Source organism: Heterodontus francisci, unplaced genomic scaffold (assembly GCF_036365525.1).
Source record: "Heterodontus francisci isolate sHetFra1 unplaced genomic scaffold, sHetFra1.hap1 HAP1_SCAFFOLD_91, whole genome shotgun sequence".
Classification (NCBI taxonomy): domain Eukaryota; kingdom Metazoa; phylum Chordata; class Chondrichthyes; order Heterodontiformes; family Heterodontidae; genus Heterodontus; species Heterodontus francisci.
This window is the reverse complement of record NW_027140989.1, coordinates 2,329,578-2,351,046: the sequence shown is the minus strand read 5'-3', so window position 1 is coordinate 2,351,046 and position 21,469 is coordinate 2,329,578. Positions and strand designations below refer to the sequence as shown.

The window sequence follows — 21,469 nt, the reverse complement described above, 5'->3', positions numbered from 1 at the left end:
TCATCCCGTTTTTTACCTATATCATTAATGCCTATGTGCACAATGACAACTGGCTGTTCACCCTCCCCCTTTAGAATGTTCTGCAGCCGATCTGAGACATCCCTGACCTGTGCACCTGGGAGGCAACATACCATTCGGGAGCCTTGTTTTCGACCACAGAACCGCCTATCTACTCCCCTTACAATCGAATCCCCTACGACTATAGCCCTTCCACTCTTTTTCCCGCCCTTCTGAACAGCAGAGCCAGCTCCGGTGCCATGGACCTGGCTACGGCTGCCTTCCCCTGGTCAGCCATCTCCCCCAACAGTATCCAAAACGGTATACTTGTTTTGGAGGGAGATGACCGCAGGGGACTCCTGCGCTGCCTTCCTGCTCTTTCTCTGCATTTTGGTCACCCATTCCCTTTCTCCCTCAGCAATCCTAATCTGCGGTGTGACCAATTCACTAAACGTGCTATCCACGACCTCCTCAGCATCGCGCATGCTCCAAAGTGAGTCCATCCGCAGCTCGAGAGCCGTCATGCGGTCTAACAAGAGCTGCAGTTGGACACACTTCCTGCACGTGAAGGAGTCAGGGACATCAGCCGTGTCCCTGAGCTCCCACATTGAGCAAGAGGAGCATGACACGGGTCTGAGATCTCCTGCCATTTTTAATCTTAAGCTTAACTTAGTTAAATGAAAAAGGAACGAAAAGTTTTTACCAATCACAATAAAACCAGAGAAATCGAAAAAGCCTTACCTTATAAACACCCCACCGAGTCCTTTTTTTTTGTTAGAGGAGGAGGGCGGGTGGGAGACACGACAAGTGTGGTGTCTCGGGTTCAGAAACCGCCCAAATATATAGTGTTTTACTTACCCAGCAGCCCCCTGGCCTCCGCCGAAAAACAAAAGGAAATTAAATTTACTTTCAAACTGACCTTCCCAGCTGCTCACTCGCTCACTCTCTGCTCCCGAAAAAGCTGCTGCAATGAAAGGAAAGTTATTTTAAACCGCCCAAATATATAGTGTTTTACTTACCCAGCAGCCCCCTGGCCTCCGCCGAAAAACAAAAGGAAATTAAATTTACTTTCAAACTGACCTTCCCAGCTGCTCACTCGCTCACACTCTGCTCCCGAAAAAGCTGCTGCAATGAAAGGAAAGTTATTTTAAACCGCCCAAATATATAGTGTTTTACTTACCCAGCAGCCCCCTGGCCTCCGCCGAAAAACAAAAGGAAATTAAATTTACTTTCAAACTGACCTTCCCAGCTGCTCACTCGCTCACTCTCTGCTCCCGAAAAAGCTGCTGCAATGAAAGGAAAGTTATTTTAAACCGCCCAAATATATAGTGTTTTACTTACCCAGCAGCCCCCTGGCCTCCGCCGAAAAACAAAAGGAAATTAAATTTACTTTCAAACTGACCTTCCCAGCTGCTCACTCGCTCACTCTCTGCTCCCGAAAAAGCTGCTGCAATGAAAGGAAAGTTATTTTAAACCGCCCAAATATATAGTGTTTTACTTACCCAGCAGCCCCCTGGCCTCCGCCGAAAAACAAAAGGAAATTAAATTTACTTTCAAACTGACCTTCCCAGCTGCTCACTCGCTCACTCTCTGCTCCCGAAAAAGCTGCTGCAATGAAAGGAAAGTTATTTTAAACCGCCCAAATATATAGTGTTTTACTTACCCAGCAGCCCCCTGGCCTCCACCGAAAAACAAAAGGAAATTAAATTTACTTTCAAACTGACCTTCCCAGCTGCTCACTCGCTCACTCTCTGCTCCCGAAAAAGCTGCTGCAATGAAAGGAAAGTTATTTTAAACCGCCCATATATATAGTGTTTTACTTACCCAGCAGCCCCCTGGCCTCCGCCGAAAAACAAAAGGAAATTAAATTTACTTTCAAACTGACCTTCCCAGCTGCTCACTCGCTCACTCTCTGTTCCCGAAAAAGCTGCTGCAATCCTCGATAAACACACCTGCATCATTTAACAGGGTTTTTAATCTCTGACAAGAAAGGTGAGCAAGTTGTCTGTGCAACGTCGAGAAATTTTGCTTTTTATCTCTCTGAGTATGGACAGCTGATGCCACAAATACATCTCTAACACTCGAAATAGAAACACCATGTTTTCTTCCGCGGATACAATAATGCTCTGACTGAGTAACCTGAAATTTCACTGACTATCCAAAAACAATTGACTTTTCATGCTCCACATCAAGTTTCCTTTGTGCCTTTGCATTGAAGGTTTAGTCAACAGTGAAGGTATTTCACCAGGGACTGCATCAGTACTGATAAAGAGGCTTACTGCAGCTACTTTACAAGGAATAACTACTCAAGTCAGTGACTTCAATGTGTTGTCAGCAGCTGGTAGCACTTTTATATTCCTTAACCTGTGTCGATTAAAAAGGAACAGTATTTAAACCAGAAAGGGAAGGATGGGAGTGGAGGATTATGACCAACATTGAATACAACATTTTCAGTGTTATCCTTTTCTCATTTAATCTTTCCCACCTTCCACCGTATCACAGACCTTCACGACGTTTTTCACGTCCATTACTTTCAATATATCACTGGATACAGAGGCTCGTTTGAACATCTCAATAAGTATTCAATCAATCTGGTAACTTTGCGCCCAGTCTGATGTATAATTTCTCTGTTTATTTCCTTTGCTCACAGTTAACTTGGTGACGATTGCGATCCTGTCTCGGGGAAAGTGTGACCTTTCCAAATGTGTCACTTTCTACCTCGTGGCCATGGCAGCGGCAGATCTATTGGTTGTTATATTCGACCTGATTCTGAGGCATATTCCCATTGTTTACCTGAAACATTTTCTTTTCCTGAAGTATTCCATCCCCCTGTATAATATCCACGCCGCCCTGCTATTTGCAGCTACAGACTGTTCTGTCTGGTTCACCGTCACTTTCACCTTTGATCGATTGGTGGCCATTTGTTGCCAGAAGCTGAAAACTAAATATTGCACCAGGAAAAGGTCGGCTATTGTTCTGGGGACAGTGACGGTGCTGAGCTGTTTAAAGAACATTTCTCGGTACTTTATGTTGTCAGGGCAGTATGGGCTGCGGAACGAAGCCTGGTTTTGTTTTGCAACTACAAGTGTTCTGTACTCTCAGTTCTGGTCAATAATCGAGTTCCTCCATTACATTCTAACCCCGTTTGTCCCATTTCTTGTGATTCTAGTGCTCAATGTGTTGACCGTCAGACACATTGTAGTGAGCAGTCGAGCACGCAGGAGACTGCGAGCTCATAGCAGTGGCGAGAGTTCCAGAGACTCTGAGATGGAGATCCGAAGGAAATCAATCATTTTACTGTTAGTTATCTCGGCCAATTTCATACTGTTATGGGCAGTATTAATGGTGTATTCAATATGGAATCGAATGTGGTATCTGGGAAATGGATCTGAATATATACCCGTTTTTCTGCAGGAAATAGGCTTCATGCTGCAACTCCTGAGTTGCTGCACAAACACTTGCATTTATGCCGTGACCCAGAATCAGTTCAGAGAACAGTTGAAAACTGTGCTGAAGTATCCTTTTTCTCCAATTAGTAAATTAATTCAATGATGACAAGAACTGAATCATAGACTATTTTCAACATTTTCCACATTTCAAAGAAATATTTGCAGCAGCGGTGGGAGGGGCTGTCGCTACGGCAACAGAGCAGGGGCTAGACCAGACTCGATGGTGGCAGAGCTCGGTGTCGTGGCCTCTCGTTATGGTGACAGAGCATGGGCGGGGTCTGTTCTCCATGGTGATCAGGAACGGTGGAATGGGACAGAGTCATTACCCCATGGTGATGGGGGTGTGCGGTCGCAGCCTATTCCCAATTGTGATGTGGAGTGGGTACGGGACATAGTTCACAGCGTGCCACCACAATGGTCTGGGGGCGGGGCCTGATATTCGCAGGTTCCGGCTACCAGGGTAAGCTTTGGAGCAGACAGTTAACGCGAGGCAATTGCGTCAATACTGGCACCGCCCATCTGTCGTCTCCATGCAGTCCAATATTACAATCACAACAACAGAAGGAACAAGAAATGAGAACATACTGGGAAGCTTCAGAATGAATTCTTTATAATCCTTTAAATGCTTTGTAATACTCTGTATACCTACATGATCCAATATAACCTATATAATGCTGAATAATCTTCATAACTCTTCATGATCCGTTATCGTATTTATAACCATTATAATGTTTTATCAGCATTTACAATTGTTTATAAAACCTTCTAACACCTTATAATGTTAAGACCATTGATAATTGTTTATTGTACTCTATAATCCTTTGTAAAGCTTTATTATCGTATACAAACATTATAATTGTTTATGAGACTTAAATAACACGTACAACACTTTATAACTCATCAGTATGCTTTATAATCATTTGGAATGCTTTGTAACCCTTTATAGTGCTTTATAAGACTTTGTAATCCTTTATAAACCTTTATCATCCTTTATGACATAGCAAACAAATAAAAGAAATATAATTACTCTTGATAACAATTTATAATCCTTTGCAACCATATCTGACATTCAATAATCATTCATAATCGTTTTTATCACGCGTTACAAAATTCATAGCACGTCATAATACTTCATACCACATTATAATCCTTTATAAAACTTTAGAAACCTGCATCATACTTTCTAATTAATTGTGATAATTTACAATATTTTATAACATTTGTAATTTTTTAAAATCATTAATAATCCATTCTAACACTCTGCAATCCTTTATAACCCTTTATAATCGTTTATAATGTCTAATAATAATTTTTGATAATTATATTCATTTATAACACGTTATATTTCATAACTGTTTATATCACTTAAATTTAAAATTTGCTGTAATTCTTTATAACCCTTGATAATCCTTGGTCCTTTATCACACTTTACAACAGTTTATAATCTTTATAATCCTTTATAACGCGTTGTAGTATTTCATGATCCTCTGTAATCATATATAACCCTTTAGATTCATTTTAACCGTGTATAATCCTTTATAAACTTACATAGTCTTTTCCAAACCTTTCCAAAATCACTTAAGTCCTTTATTACACTTTTTAATGCTGGGTGAACATTTGTATTTCGTTACAATTCTTATGATTTTTTTTTGTAATACTTAATAACCCATTTAACACTTTATAATTATTTATAGCCCTTTGCAATGCTTTATCCTGCCTCATAATTTTAATGACCCATTCGTATACGTTATAAATGTTAATAGCCCTTACCAAAACTTTATAAATCGTTCTAGTCCTTTACAACGCGTTTTGTCCTTCATAAAACTTGATAGTTTTTATAATCCTATCGATTTGTACTTGTAAATCCGTTAGAATAATTTGCAATCCTGCATAACACGTCATCACCCTTTATAACCCTTTGGAACCTTATATTAGTATTATCATTACTATTATTATTATCATTATGATTATATTAATAATAATAATTTCAATCCATAATAATCGTTCAGAATTTTGGTAAATCTTATCATCAGTTGTAATTCATTATATTCCTTTGTAAAAATTGATATAACTTTGAACATCCTTTACAATCCTTTGCAATACTGTAGAATGCTTTTTAACACCTTATGACAAATCATAGACCATTATAATCCTGCATAAATCTCTATAATATTGCAAAATTGTTCATCATATTTGAAGGCCTTCGTAATACTCTATAAACTCAGAATCCTTTGAGATCCTTCATAATCCATGCCAATCCTTTGTAATATTCATAATCCCTTATAATCCTCCATGGTTGTTACCATCCTTTATAGTCTTTGGATCAATCTTTCATCTTTGATAAATCGGCATCATCCTTTCTATTCCTTTTTAATTGTTATTACATTTTAGTATCATTGAGAACACTTTGCAGTTCTTTATAATCCTTTGAAACGATTTCTACAGAGGGAGGAAAGGGAGGCTAGATAAAGTGCCTGCACACCTTTGGTGTCCAAATATTGGATATTTCGAGTGAAAGAGTGTGCGTACAAGCATTCGAATATATGCATGAGGAGCATTAGTAGTCCTGTCGGCCCATTGAGGCTGGAGGAGGAGTGTGCACAACTCCGGTCTCGAGATAATGGGCAGACTTTTTCAAGAACGGCACAGCGCACCTGTGAGATGTGAGCCACGGAGCCGCCCTGATATTTGGCGTGGCGGCTCATTTACATGGAGGGGCAGATCGCCCGCCCCCAATGACGTAAGGTGGCAGGCACTTGTGGCGTCACCATGCAGGTGCCAGCATCATCTTTAACGGGCTTCAGGCCCTTCCGCTTCATTTCACTATTTAAAGTCACAGTTTTCTGAAAAATAATATTAAACGTTTATTCTCAGTTCAAAACCCCTCTCCCACCGCCTTAATGACTAATCAGTTTATTTTTCTATGCTTCCCTAAATAAGTAAACCCTGGATCCCAACCTTTCTTCCTAAACTTTCTCCACTTTAACTTCAACTCCTTAGGACCATCCCCTCAACCAATCGCATTAATTTTTCCAGTCCCCCTCCCGCCCTAGAATTTGACTCCTTCACCGCCCCCACCAGTGTTCTGCCTCGGATTTGCGAATACAGATCGGAAGACCTGGGAGTTGTGCCATCCGGCAGGAATATCGGTGTGGGACGGCCATCCTGACGAGGTAAGGAATTATTCATTAATTGCTCTTGATTTTCACATTTAAAATCAGTCACCATCTTGTGCAGAGTTCACCCCTTCCCCCCTCACCTGTCAGAGTGCAGAGTTCACCCCTTCTCCCCTCACCCGTCAGAGTACAGAGTTCAACTAGATACAGGACTGCAATTTATCATTGTGTTGTGCTCTGCAATGGTGCGCTGTGAGAGCAGAGACCTTTCGACATGGAAGTGCTGCCTCACAGTCCCCACGATATTATGTATGGGGGCTGATTTAAATAGAGGGGGCGGGGCGGTCGCTTCGATGATGCAGAGGGGCCGGCCACCGCATCTCCGGCAATGGCATCCTGCGCCACCGCACAGGCACAAGCACCATCTTAAATGGGTTCAGCCCTCAGCAATTATATAAATATTTCAAGTTACAGTCGTCAGGATGCTTTTAAAATAAATAATTAGTATAGATAGGGAGGCCTTTCCCCAAAACCCTCCAATGGTATTTTAATTGGCCCTTATTGAAAAAAACGTAATTTATTCCAAACCCGAACTTCACCACCCACCCAAACTTTCTAATATTTGCCCTTCAACACCTTCGCACTATCCCTACAGCCAATAAAAAAATATTTTCCCCGCTGCCCCATACTTCCCACCCTGAAAATATTATTCCTCCCTCCTCTACAGTAGGTTCTCAATATGGAGCTCCGAAGGCGCACAAGCTGTGTTCAGCGGTTGTAAAATCAGCATGGGGTTGGCCGCCAACTGCAGGTAAGTTATTTTACATCTTAGCATCATAGAAGAAACATGGAATGCTTAAGGCACATAAAGAGGCTACATGGCCCATCGTGTCTTTTAGGTGGAAAAACAATCCACCTATTCTGCCATTGCCGCATCTCTTCCAGGAATGCCTACCTTGAAGAAGTTCTGCTCTTCTGTCCGACTCACTGCAACCTATTCTTATCCCACCTTCCAGCATTTGGTCCATAGCCCTGTAGCTTACGGCACTTGAGGTGCCTATCCGGACTCTTTGTGAATGAGTTGATGGTCTCTGCCTCAACAACCCTTTCAGTCAATGAGTTGCAGACCCTTTATCCTTTCTGCCAATTGTTTTAAATCTATGCCCTCTCGTCACTGACCTCTCAGCTAGAGGTCTCTGAATGGACCCGTCACCTCCACTCAATCCAGGCCCCTCAAAATGTTATACATTTCAATCAGGTCGCCCCTCAACCTTGTCTGTTCCAAGGAGAACAATCCCAGCCTATCTACTATTTCCTCATATCTGCATTTCTTCCAGTCCTGGCAATGTCAGCGTAAATCTCCTCTGTACCGTCTCTAGTGCAATTACATCCTGTCTGTACTGAGGTGATCAGAACTGCACACTGTACTCACGTTGTGACCTAACCAATGTGTTATACTTTTCGCACATGCCCTCTTTGCTCTTGTATTATATACCTTGCCTAATAAAGGAAATGATTTCATATGCCTTCTTAACCACCTTATCGAGCACTCCTGTTGCATTCAGGGGTCTGTGGACATTCACTCCAAGGGCCCTCACTTACTCTACACTTCTCAGTATTTTCCATTAATTGTCCATTCCTTTGCCTTGATGACCTCCCCAAATGCAGCACCTCACACTTCTTCAAGTCGATTTCCATTTGGACTTTTCTGCCCATCTGACCAGACCATCAGTATCTTCCTGCAGCCGACAGATATCCTCTTCACTATCTGCCGCATGGTCAATCTTTGTGTCGGCCGCAAACCTTTTGATCACGCCCGCTATATTTACATCAAATCGTTAAATTAAACCAGACAAATGGGACCCAGTACTGAGCCCTACAGAACACCATTGGAAACAGCCCTCCTGTCGCTGAAACACCCATCGACAATTACCCTTTCTTTCCTGCCACAGAGCCAATTTTGTATCCACCTTGCTGCATATCCGTTGTTCCCATGAGATTTTTTTAACCAGTTTGCCATGTGAGACCTTATCAAGAGCCTTGCTAGAATCCATGCAGACCACATCAACTGCATTACACTCATCTATCTTCCCTGTTACTTCTTCAAAAAAATCGATCAATTTGGTCAAACTAGATCTTCCTTACCAAATCCATGATGACTATCCTTGATTGGCCTATGTCTTTCTAAGTGACAGTTTATCCTTTCTCTCAAATTATTCCAATAATTTGCCTACTACTGAGGTGAGACTGACTGGCCTGTAATTATTCGGTCTATCCTTCGCTCCCTTTTTAAACAGAGATGAAACGTTGTTAATTTAAATATTTAGACGATGGCCCCACTGCCAAGCGGTAGGGGCAACGCCAAGGTTCCCCCGCCAAGGTGGACCCTTCTCTATGTCGGGCATCGAGGTGGGCCTCTCTCCTCAGAACTTTATGCCTCCGTCCCGCCGTGACCCACGGAATCAAGGGGCTAGTAAAATTCATCCCATATATTTGAACTGAGGGATGGCAGCTGAATACAATGAGCGTACAATTCTGGGCTGCACATTCTAGATAGATAATGGAATAGAGGGTAAGACTGAATAAGGAGAGCGCACAGCTCTCGACACCAGATCCCAGATATAAAGAGGAGGCGAGGGTGTGAGGTTGGTAAAGAGGTGTTTACAAGCCTGGAATTCAGACAACAGGTACATTGGGCTGGATTTAGGTGTCTCCCAGGCGTCTGGGTCCTCAGGGGGGCGGGTGGAGGGGAGGTGGAGCCGTTGAAGATGACTCTGGGATAGCGCCACCACGCACACCGACGCTGAGATGGCCCAACACCATATTGCCAGTGGCGGCAAGGTGTCAGGCCGCCCACGCACCTCCCCCCGCCCTCCCAGCCCAACCGCTCGGCAATGGGACCCTCATTTGCATATTTTAATAAACTAAAATTAATTAATTTGTAATACTTACATCGCCACCTGAGTTCCTGCTCCGATCTCCAGCCCAATTGCTGGCACTCCTTCGCCTTCAAATCCCCGTCCCGGGAAACAGGCGTCACATTGGTGCAGAGAGGGGTATCACTCAATGAAGGAGGGGTGAAAGCGGTCAAAGTAACATCATTGGTGTAGGGGCTGGTGGGAAGGATTGGAGATTAAAGATTATGCAGTTTTGGGAGGAGGTTTAGATAGTAAAGGTAAGCATTTTGGCAGAAAGGGAAATTTAACAATTGTATGGTTATGTGGGTGGGGGAAGGGCAAATGAGTGTATTTATTGTTGGTGTCCCCTTTATCTTTAAGGATTTAAATCTGTCAGTAGGGTTGGCAGCTTTTTATAAAGGGCACCACCACCGAGTACACCAGGTCCAAGTAAGACTCCACAATGTACTGAAAAACACCCAAAACACATCTAAGGCTCTTTGAAGATCCACCCACAACTTCTCTGAAAAAACTACAACATCATCATGATTATCGACATCACTTTGTGTCAATATGAAGAGTCTGGAACTTTCTGATGGTGGTTTTAATCTCTTTTTTTCAATCCGGTAAATTCTGGCTCATGCAGTTTCACTGGCCGCATTACATTTGTCTTTAGTTAATAATAGCACGTAAATTGATCACTGGTCATTGTGTGCTTTTCAGTCACGTTTTTCGATAATGAAAGCCGATTTACTGCAAATATATCAGTTCTCGGTTTGTTCTGTTCACGTTTAGCTGCAATAATTAATAAGTATATTATTTAGATACCCCTGTGGTTTAGGAATCCTCTGTCTCACTCTGACACCTGACACTGAAAATCGACACTCCGCTTTTGTCTCCCATGAACAAGGATCAATTTATAACGTGTGATGCGTTTTTTTTTTACACTGACCTGAAATGGATCCGGTTGCAGAATGCTGTGAATGAGGCTTTTGGTCTGCCGGTTACCGAATGCTTAAAAAAAAGGACAGAGAATGAATCCGAATAGATGCCGCATTGGAAAAGCTGATCTGGAACTTGTGAGAAAATGTGAAATAATACGATATGGGGGATATTATTGCATCCTTGTCGGAAGGCTATATGACCTATTAACGTGATATAGTGTGATGCCGCTCCTTGTTTTACAAGTATGTTGGCCGACGTTTCAAATTTGAAAAAAGAAACCGTTTGGAGTCTGCCAATCCAGCGCGGTTATTTGCCGCTCTATTAATTTGATGTCTCTGGATTGGTGAACTCAGCAACTAACTGATTGGTAACATGAATAACACAATGAGAAGCTGCACAGAGTGACCAATCACCAATGTCCTCATCATCATTCCTCCAGAAGGGAGAAGTGTGACGGAGGTGGGCGGATTCTAGCATTCTTCCTGAACTGTTTTGGAATGTAGTTTTTACAGATTTTTATGAATCAAGTATATTTTTGGGAAAAAAAATGTCTTGACGAAGGAAGACCGGTGGTAATGCTCGGGCAAGGCCAAGTCTCGCTATGGGCAGCAGTTCCCGGTGGGCCGTGCTCACAGGCTACTGACAAAGGCGGAACTATGCTGATCATGTGGGTGCCGGAGCCCGGGTCTATCTGGCTGCTGTGCTCGAGTAGCTGGCAGCTGAAATTCCAGAGCTGGCTGGCAACGCGGCCCAGGACAGCAAGAAGAGCCGCAACATCCCCGGACACCTCCAGCTGGCCCAATGTCTCTTTTCAGAGCCACCCACTTTATCAGTGTAAAGGCTGGTCGCCGTCTGAGAGAGAGCAATTGTATAATGCTCGCGTTTTGGACTTCCAGAAGGCAGTTGATAAGGTGCCGCACAAAAGGTAAGATCACATGGTGTTAGTGGCATTTTATTGGCTTGGATAGAGGATTGTTTAAACAACAGAAAACAGAGGATAAATGGGTCTTTTTCTGGTTAGCAAGATGTAACTGGTGGGGTGCCACAGGCTTCGGGCCTTAGGCCACAATTAGCTACAATCTATATTAATGACTTGGATGCAGGGATGGAAGGTACTGCAGCCAAATTTGCAGATAACACTCAGATAGGTGGGACAGTATGTTGCAATAAAGAAATAAGAAATTTACAAATGGATGTGGATAGGTGAGGTGAATGGGCCAAAATTTGGCAGATGGAGTTTAACGTGGATACGTGTGAGGTTATCCTTCTTGGTCGGAACAAAGAACAAAGAACAAAGAAAATTACAGCACAGGAACAGGCCCTTCGGCCCTCCAAGCCTACGCCGATCCAAATCCTCTATATAAACCTGTCGCCTATTTTCTCAGGGTCTGTATCTCTTTACTTCCTGCCCATTCATGTATCTGTCTAGATACATCTTAAAAGACGCTATCGAGCCCGCGTCTACCACCTCCGCTGGTAATGCGTTCCATGCACCCACCACCCTCTGCGTAAAAAATTTCCACACATATCCCCCCTAAACTTTTCCCCTTTCACTTTGAACTCGTGTCCCCTTGTAATTGAATCCCCCACTCTCGGAAAAAGCTTCATGCTATCCACCCTGTCTATACCTCTCATGATTTTGTACACCTCAATCAGGTCCCCCCTCAACCTCCGTCTTTCTAATGAAAATAATGCTAATCTACTCAACCTCTCTTCATAGCTAGCGCCCTCCATACCAGGCAACATCCTGGTGAACCTCCTCTGCACCCTCTCCAAAGCATCCACATCCTTTTGGTAACGTGACGACCAGAACTGCACGCAGTATTCCAAATGAGGCCGAACCAAAGTCCTATACAAATGTAACATGACCTGCCAACTCTTGTATTCAATACCCCGTCCGATGAAGGAAAGCATGCCGTATGCCATCTAGACCACTCTATTGACCTGCGTTGCCACCTTCAGGGAACAATGGACCTGAACACCCAAATCTCTCTGTACATCAATTTTCTCCAGGACTTTTCCATTTACTGTATAGTTCACTCGTGAATTGGATCTTCCAAAATGCATCACCTCACATTTGCCCTAATTTACTCCATCTGCCATTTCTCTGCCCAAACTCTCCAGTCTATCTATGTTCTGCTGTATTCTCTGACAGTCCCCTTCAGTATCTGCTACTCCACCAATCTTAGTGTCATCTGCAAACTTGCTAATCAGACCACCTATACTTTCTTCCAAATCATTTATGTATATCACAAACAACAGTGGTCCCAGCACGGATCCCTGTGGAACACCACTGGTCACACGTCTCCATTTTGAGAAACTCCCTTCCACTGCTACTCTCTGTCTCCTGTTGCCCAGCCAGTTCTTTATCCATCTAGCTAGTACACCCTGGACCCCATGCGCCTTCACGTTCCCCATCAGCCTACCATGGGGAACCTTATCAAACGCCTTACCGAAGTCCATGTATATGACATCTACAGCCCTTCCCTCATCAATCAACTTTGTCACTTCCTCAAAGAATTCTATTAAGTTGGTAAGACATGACCTTCACTGCACAAAACCATGTTGCCTATCACTGATAAGCCCATTTTCTTCCAGATGGGAATAGATCCTATCCCTCAGTATCTTCTCCAGCAGCTTCCCTACCACTGACATCAGACTCACCGGTCTATAATTACCTGGATTTTCCCTGCTACCCTTCTTAAACAAGGGGACAACATTAGCAATTTTCCAGTCCTCCGGGACCTCACCTGTGTTTAAGGATGTTGCAAAGATATCTGTTAAGGCCCCAACTATTTCCTCTCTCGCTTCCCACAGTAACCTGGGATAGATCCCATCCGGACCTGGGGACTTATCCACCTTAATGCCTTTTAGAATACCCAACACTTCCTCCCTCCTTATGCAGACTTGACCTCGAGTAATCAAACAGCTGTCCCTAACCTCAACATCCGTCATGTACCTCTCCTCGGTGAATACCGATGCAAAGTACTCGTTTAGAATCTCACCCATTTTCTCTGACTCCACGCATAACTTTCCTCCTTTGTCCTTGAGTGGGCAAATCCTTTCTCTTAGTTACCCTCTTGCTCCTTATATATGAATAAAAGGCTTTGGGATTTTCCTTAACCCTGTTTGCTGAAGATATTTCATGACCCCTTTCAGCCCTCTTAATTCCTCGTTTCAGATTGCGCCTACAATCCCGATATTCTTTCAAAGCTTCGTCTTTCATCAGCCGCCTCGACCTTATGTGTGCTTCCTTTTTCCTCTTAGCTAGTCTCACACTTTCACCTGTCATCCATGGTTTACTAATCTTGCCATTTCTACCCCTCATTTTCACAGGAACATGTCTCTCCCGCACGCTAATCAACCTCTCTTTAAAAGCCTCCCACATATCAAAAGTGGATTTACCTTCAAACAGCTGCTCCCAATCTACATTCCACAGCTCCTGCCGAATTTTGGTATCGTTGGCCTTCCCCCAATTTAGCACCCTTCCTTTAGGACCACTCTCGTCTTTGTCCATGAGTATTCTAAAACTTACGGAATTGTGATCACTATTCCCAAAGTAGTCCCCTGCTGAAAAGTGAACCACCTGGCCCGGCTCATTTCCCAACACCAGGTCCAGTATGGCCCCTTCCCGAGTTGGACTATTTACATACTGCTCGAGTAAACCCTCCTGGATGATCCTTACAAATTCTGCTCCATCTGGACCTCTAACATTAAGTGAATCCCAGTCAATGTTGAGAAAATTAAAATCTTCTATCACCACCACCCTGTTGCTCCTACAGCTTTCCATAATCTGTTTACATATTTGTACCTCTATCTCACGCTGGCTGTTGGGAGGCCTGTAGTACAGCCCCTGAATAGAAAGGAAAATTATTATCTAAATGGAGAGAAACTTCCGAGTGCTTCGGTGAAGAGGGATCTGGATGTCCTCGTGCATGAATTGCAGAAAGTTACTATGCATGTGCAGCAGGTAATAAGGAAGGCAAATGGAATTTTGGCATTTACTGCTAAAGAAATAGAATATGAAAGTAGGGAAGTGTTGCTGCAAATGTTCAAGGCATTAGTGAGACCGCACCTTAGGTATTGCACTCAGTTTTAGTCCCCTTACCTGAGGAGGGATATATTTGCATCAGAGGCAGTTCAGAGGAGGTTCACGAGATTGGTTCCAGGGATGAGGGGTTTGTCTTATGAAGTGAGACTGAGCAGTTTAGGCCTTTACTCTCTGGAGTTTAGAAGAACAAGAGGAGATCTAATGAGGTGTATAAGATGAATAAGGGGATTGACAAAGTAGACACAGAGAGGATATTTCCTCTTGTGGGGCAATCTAAAACGAGAGCTCATAGTTTTTGTATAAGGGGCAGCAGATTTAAAACTACTTCTCTTAAAGGGTGTGAGTCTGTGAGGTTCACTACCCGAGAGTGCGGTGGATGCCGGGACTTTGAGTAAATTTAAGGAGGAGACAGACAGATTTTTAATTAGAAATGGGTTGAATGGTTAAGAAGAACACGCAGGACAGTGGAATTGAGGCCAAGATGAGATCAGCCATGATCGTATGGAACGGCGGAGCAGGCTTGAGGGGCTGAATTGTCTACTCCTGTTCCTAGTTCTTATGTACTTATGCTGCTTTGAGTTGGCATGTTTTGGGATTTAGCTGCTCATGTCTTGCGATATTATCAGGCATTTTAACAATTCTATCCTTTAAGCACAGATAAAGCTTTTGAGTCTGAAAATGATCACCCCTCTAAAGAAATGAGCTGTACACATTGGTATTGCTGCTCCAGACAAGTTTCTCGACTGGAAACGACATCAGGAGATCGCAGCTCTTTCTTTTGCCAATTTGTTAGCTCGTCAAAGAGCCGTTGTGTTATTTGATGCCAAACTCAGTTCAGGGCAGGATGAGTTTAGGCGCGCTTCCCGTGGAGACGGCGGGCCATCTGGATGTCTTTGGGCATGATGGTGACTCGCTTGGCGTGGATGGCGCACAGGTTGGTGTCCTCAAAGAGCCCCACCAGGGAAGCCTCGCTGGCCTCCTGCAGGGCCATGACGGCCGAGATCTGGAAGCGCAGGTCTGTCTTGAAGTCCTGCGCGATCTCCTGCACCAGGCGCTGGTAGGGCAGTTTGCGGACGAGCAGCTCGGTGCATTTCTGGTACCGGTGGATCTCCCTCAGAGCCACAGTGCCGGGTCTGTAACGGTGAGGCGTCTACACTCAACCCGTGGCTGGTGCGCTCTTGCGGGCCCCTTTGTTAGCCAGGTGCTTGCGGGGGACATTCCCTCCGGTCGATTTGCGCGCTGTCTGCTTGTGTCTGGCCATTACGGGAGAAGATCTGGAACAAAGACGCTGTAAATGTTGAGGCTGCTCAGGAACTGTCTATTTATGACATTAGAGGGACCGCCCTTGTATTGTGATTGGATGCAGCCCCGTCCAACAGTCAAGTTTGAAACCAGATCTGGGAAGTAAAAGGGCGGTGGGAAATGCTGGGCCCTGATTGGTTGAACTGCAACTGAAATTTAATCAATTTCAAAAAGCCCGCCAATTTCAGATAGCAAAACAATCAAAAAAAATTTTAAAACACCTAATTTGGCGGAAGAATTATGAAATCTGATTCCTACAGCTCATTTCATTCGTGTGAGATCCCCCAAGGACGATTTGCTACAGTTTTACAGGGTATTGGTGAGACTGCATCTGTAATACTATGTACAGTTTTGGTCTCCTTACTGATGAAAGCAAAGGCATTACATTCGAAGCAGTTCGACTGATTAATCATATGAAGGGGTTATTTTCTGGGAAATGGTTGGACAGGTTGGCCTGTATCCATTGGAGTTAAGAAGAATGAGAGGTGATCTTATTGAAATATATATGCTCTTGAGGGCACTTGGCAGGGTTTTCCCTTATGAGAGAGACTAGAACCAGGGAACACAAGGATCCTTGCGAAAAGTGAAAGAAACAGGAAGCATCTGTTAAGTGTGTAGATTGAACCAATTAGGATAATCGGAAAAATTCTGAACCTAATATGGTAAGATCCTAACACCCCAAGAAGAGTAAAAGAAAGGATGATAGGGGATATCATCGGTACACATAGCACGGAGAACATTGTTGTCACACTTAGAAGGAGAAGATAGACGATGGTCAACACAGCAAGAGAAGAAAAAGGAGAGAAGGCCATGTCCCAGCAAGCTCAGAAGCAAGAACCAGGATTGAGTGTTGCTGCATGCCTATTGCCGTTGTTAAGGATTAATTTTGTGCATCTTAGTTAATCCTAATATGACTTGCTTACAGAACTTGAGCTTGTACCTTGTAGGTCCATCTTGTCCATCCTCTGTTCAGGTAACATCTAGCTGAAACTTACAGATCTTTAGCATCTGCAAACATTGCTATGCATTTTGTCCTCCCCAAACTTCGAAATTATGGCCCCTATAAAATCAATGTTGCTAATAAAGTTTTCTGTGTCACCCGACTGCACACTTCTTCGCATTAAAAATTACATCCGTTCACTACTACATTCTTTCTCCTATCCTTTAGCCAAGTACCATCTCAGCATACCAGCGTTAATTTTTAACATGCACTTTCTGTTTACCTCTGTTATGCACGACTTGAATGCCTTTCAAAAACCATTTATCCAATATCTATAGCACTACCTTCAGCAAAGTCAACCCCAAGAATTCAATCAGGTTAGTTGCACATGATTTGTCCTTAGCAGATCGGTACTGCATGTCCTTTATAAACTTATCATTCTTCAAGTTGAAGTTCATTTAATTTTTGACACTTGTCTCCAATTGTTTTCGACGACTGATGACAAAACTCATTGGTCTGTTGTCACCAGCGTTTTCCATCCCATTCCTAGAACAGGAGTGTAACATTTGCACTGTTTCAGTCGACTGGCACTACTTTAATATCCAAACATTATCGTCAGGGCCTCTTTTATCTCCCTCAGCAATCTGGGATGCTTTCTATCTGAACTCACCAACTTAAAGTGATGCCAATCTATTCAGGACTTCCTTTCTGTCTATTTTCATTCTATCCAATATCTCTGTACACCTCCTCGACCGGGACATTAACTTCATCCTTGCTTTTGTGAACAGACATGACGCTCTCATTCATTACTTTTTCCAACACAAGGAGATTTCCTTTCTTTATCCCTAAAAGCTCCGCAATTTCTGAACTATCATTTTGCATTTTTCTTTATTTATTGATTATTTTGCCGGTATAATCACGGCAGGTCCCTGTCTCTCTTGTTTTGAATGAAACGATGAAGATCGCCATTCGGTATTACTCACATTGACCGCGGGTTTCACTCCGGTTAGATAAACCTTTGATGGCTGAAATTAATTCTACAAGGTCCGAACAAACACACCAGCTCCCTCCTTCCTCCCATGTTTCTGTCGGATTGTTTTGAGAGCAGGGGGTCTCAATAATAACAAACACCCTGCAAGGAGAGACGGCAATTTGAACATCTAAATGGGATCAGCTCCCGGCTTTCCAGGTTATAGATTCCCTTGTCCCATCCCCTCCTTCCCTCCAGCCTAACCCCATGTTGAGTTTCATTGTTTGGACATGATGTCGGTGAAATGGCGAAAGTTCCCATTGATTTGTGTTGCAGAGATCTGCGCATGCGCGGTATAGCCACGCCCACTGAGACGTCATCATTGGGAGAAGAGCGCATGCGCCCTCCTTCGCCCAACACTTGCTCTGAGCGTCATTCAGTGAGTGAGCAGAAGACTGTTTAAATTCGCTGCGAATGGAGACATTAGAGCCCCGGGTAAGTGAACAAACAGCATCTGCTTGCAGCAGCACACCAGGTTTGGGAGCGCGTCTGCAGAGGTGCTCAAAGATTAACATTGGATAGCGGGGAAGTTCAGCGGAAATAAAAACAAGAAATGCTGGAATCACTCAGCAGGTCTGGCAGCATCTGTGGAAAGAGAAGCAGAGTTAACGTTTCGGGTCAGTGACCTTCTTCGGAAGAAGGGTCACTGACCCGAAACGTTAACTCTGCTTCTCTTTCCACAGATGCTGCCAGACCTGCTGAGTGATTCCAGCATTTCTTGTTTTTATTTCAGATTTCCAGCATCCGCAGTATTTTGCTTTTAAGTTCAGTGGCAGTCAGGCTGCACGATAACGATGCAGCAGTTGTTCAAAGACGAGGTGAAAATTTTTACGACACGTTTTAAAAAGTGCCTGCTTGTTTTTCCTTCAACAACAGGACTTGGAAGTACAAATCTACCTGACCCAAACACGACTAGACCCGAATACGTACATCCAAAGGTGATTCTACACCACAGTACACTGTGGATGTAAAACAAATGCTGTCTGCTGGAGAAAGTTTAGCAGTCCTGCAGCCGGAAAATTGAAGTCTTCCATTTGGAACATTTCAATCTTGTTGTTTTCCGCAATAGTAAAAGTTCAAGTGGATTTGTACAATGCAAATCTTGCAAACTTCTACAAAAATATCACAGGAAAAAGACAGGAAATTCATCTTTGCAGCGGCACACTGAAAAGGATGTACTCGACCCACAGCAGAGACAAGTCAGTCAAAGCTAACTTCATTGGTACGTACGAGCAACAAAAAAAAATAACCGCTCACAAGGAATCAGATATTACAGTCAAATGTGTGACTCTCTGTTGCAAGGATATTCGAACTTTCCAAACTGTCTCTGGTGAAGGGTTTGTTGAGCTAGTACAAGAGCTTTTCAATGTGGGTGCTGCATACGGTTAAGTATCAGCTTCAAGTGTGTTACCAAATGCAATTACAGTTTGAAGAAGGTGTCGTGATGTGGCCAAAGAAAAGAAAAAATAACTAATTCCTCAGATTGCTGATATACTGAAGGATGTGAATGTGGGAATGCCAACTGACATGTGGACGGACGGCTACAGTAAAATCCATTAGATGTCGATAACTTGTCATTATACCACAATAAATTGCAAACTTAATGCCAATGTTTTAACAGCAGCAATGCTTCCACTGGAGGACACCAAAACTGGCAAAAACATCAGGCATGAGATTTTAAAGCTGCTAGTGAATACACTTGGATTCGACCCAGCAAATTTAAATAAATTAGTCTGGGTGACAGATCAAGGTGAGAACATTGTGTTTGCTCTGTGACCGCATCAACAAAGAACAAAGAACAAAGAACTGTAATATAAAAGCAAAATACTGCGGATGCTGGAAATCTGAAATAAAAACAAGAAATGCTGGAATCACTCATCATGCCTGGCAGCATCTATGGAAAGAGAAGCAGAGTTAACGTTTCAGGTCAGTGACCCTCCATCGGAACTGAACAAAGAACAGTACAGCACAGGAAAAGGCCATTCGGCTCTCAAAGCCTGCGCCGATCTTGATGCCTGCCTAAACTAAAACCTTCTGTACTTCCGGGGTCCGTATCCCTCTATTCCCATCCTATTCAAGTTTTTGTCAAGATGCCTCTTAAACGTCTCTCTTATACCTGCTTCCAGCACCTCCCCCGGCAACAAGTTCCAGTCACTCACCATGATCCGTGTAAAGAACTTGCCTCGCACATCCCCTCTAAACTTTGCCCCTCTCACCTTAAACCTATGCCCCCCAGTAACTGAATCTTCCACCCTGGGAAAAAGCTTCTGACTATCCACTCTGTCCATGCCACTTATAACTTTGTAAACTTCTATCATGTCGCCCCTCCATCTCCGTCGTTCCAGTGAAAACAATCCGAGTTCATGCAACCTCTCCTCATAGCTAATGCCCTCCAGACCAGGCAACATCCTGGTAAACGTCTTCTGTACCCTCTCCGAAGCCTCCACGTCCTTCCAGTAGTGTGGCGACCAGAATTGCATGCAATATTCTAAGTGTGGCCTTACTAAAGTTCTGTACAGCTGCAGCATGACTTGCCAATTTTTATACTCGATGCCCCGACCGATGAAGGAAAGCATGCCGTATGCCTTCTTGACTAACTTATCCACCTGCGTTGCCACTTTCAGTGACCTGTGGAACTGTACGCCCAGATCTATCTGCCTGTCAATACTCCTAAAGGTTCTGCCATTTACTGTATATTTCCCACGTGCATTAGACCTTCCAAAATGCATTACCTCACATTTGTCCGGATTAAACTCCAGCTGCCATTTCTCCGCCCAAGTCTCCAACCGATCTATATCCTGCTGTATCCTCTGACAATCCGCATCACTGTCCGCAACTCCAACAACATTTGTGTCATCCACAAACTTACTAATCAGACCAGCTACATTTTCCTACAAATCATTTACATATACTGCAAACAGCAAAGGTCCCAGCACTGATCCCTGCGGAACACCACGTGTCACATCCCTCCATTCAGAAATGGACCCTTCCACTGCAACCCTCTGTCTTCCATGACCAAGCCAATTCTGTATCCATCTTGCCAGCTCATCTCTGATCCCATGTGACTTCACCTTTTGTACTAGTGTACCTTAAGGGACCTTGTCAAAGGCTATACTGAAGTCCATTTAGATAACATCCACTGCCCTTCCTTCATCAAGCATCTTCGTCACTTCCTCCAAAAACTCAATCAAATTGGTGAGACACTACCTCCCCTTCCCAAAACCATGCTGCCTCTCGCTAATAAGACCAAATTGTTTCCAAATGGGATTAAATCCTGTCCCGAAGAATCCTCTCTAATAGTTTCCCGACCACTGACGTAAGGCTCACCGGCCATTAATTTCCGAGATTATCCTTACTACCCTTCTTAAACAAAGGAACAACATTAGCTATTCTCCAGTCCTCAGGGACCTCACCTGTAGCCAATGAGGATGCAAAGATGTCTGTCAAGGCCCCAGCAATTTCTTCCCTTGCCTCCCTCAGTATTCTGGGGTAGATCCCATCAGGCCCTGAGATCGTATCTACCTTAATGCTTTGCAAGAAACCCAACACCTCCTCCTTTTTGATAATGAGATGACTGAGACTATCTACACTCCCTTCCCTCGGCTCATCATCGACCAAGTTCTTCTCCTTGGTGAATACTGATGCAAAATATTCATTTAGTACCTCGTCCATTTCCGCTGGTTCTACACATAGATTCCCTTCTCTGTCCTTGAGTGGGCCAACCCTTTCCCTGGTTACCCTC

At 43.7% G+C, this 21,469-nt stretch overlaps 1 pseudogene; it reads right to left on the bottom strand.

Moving 5' to 3' along the window:
* Window positions 1-15,305: 15,305 nt before the first annotated feature.
* LOC137361668 (histone H3-like) lies at window positions 15,306-15,716 on the bottom strand (annotated as a pseudogene).
* Between the last annotated feature and the right edge of the window lie 5,753 nt (window positions 15,717-21,469).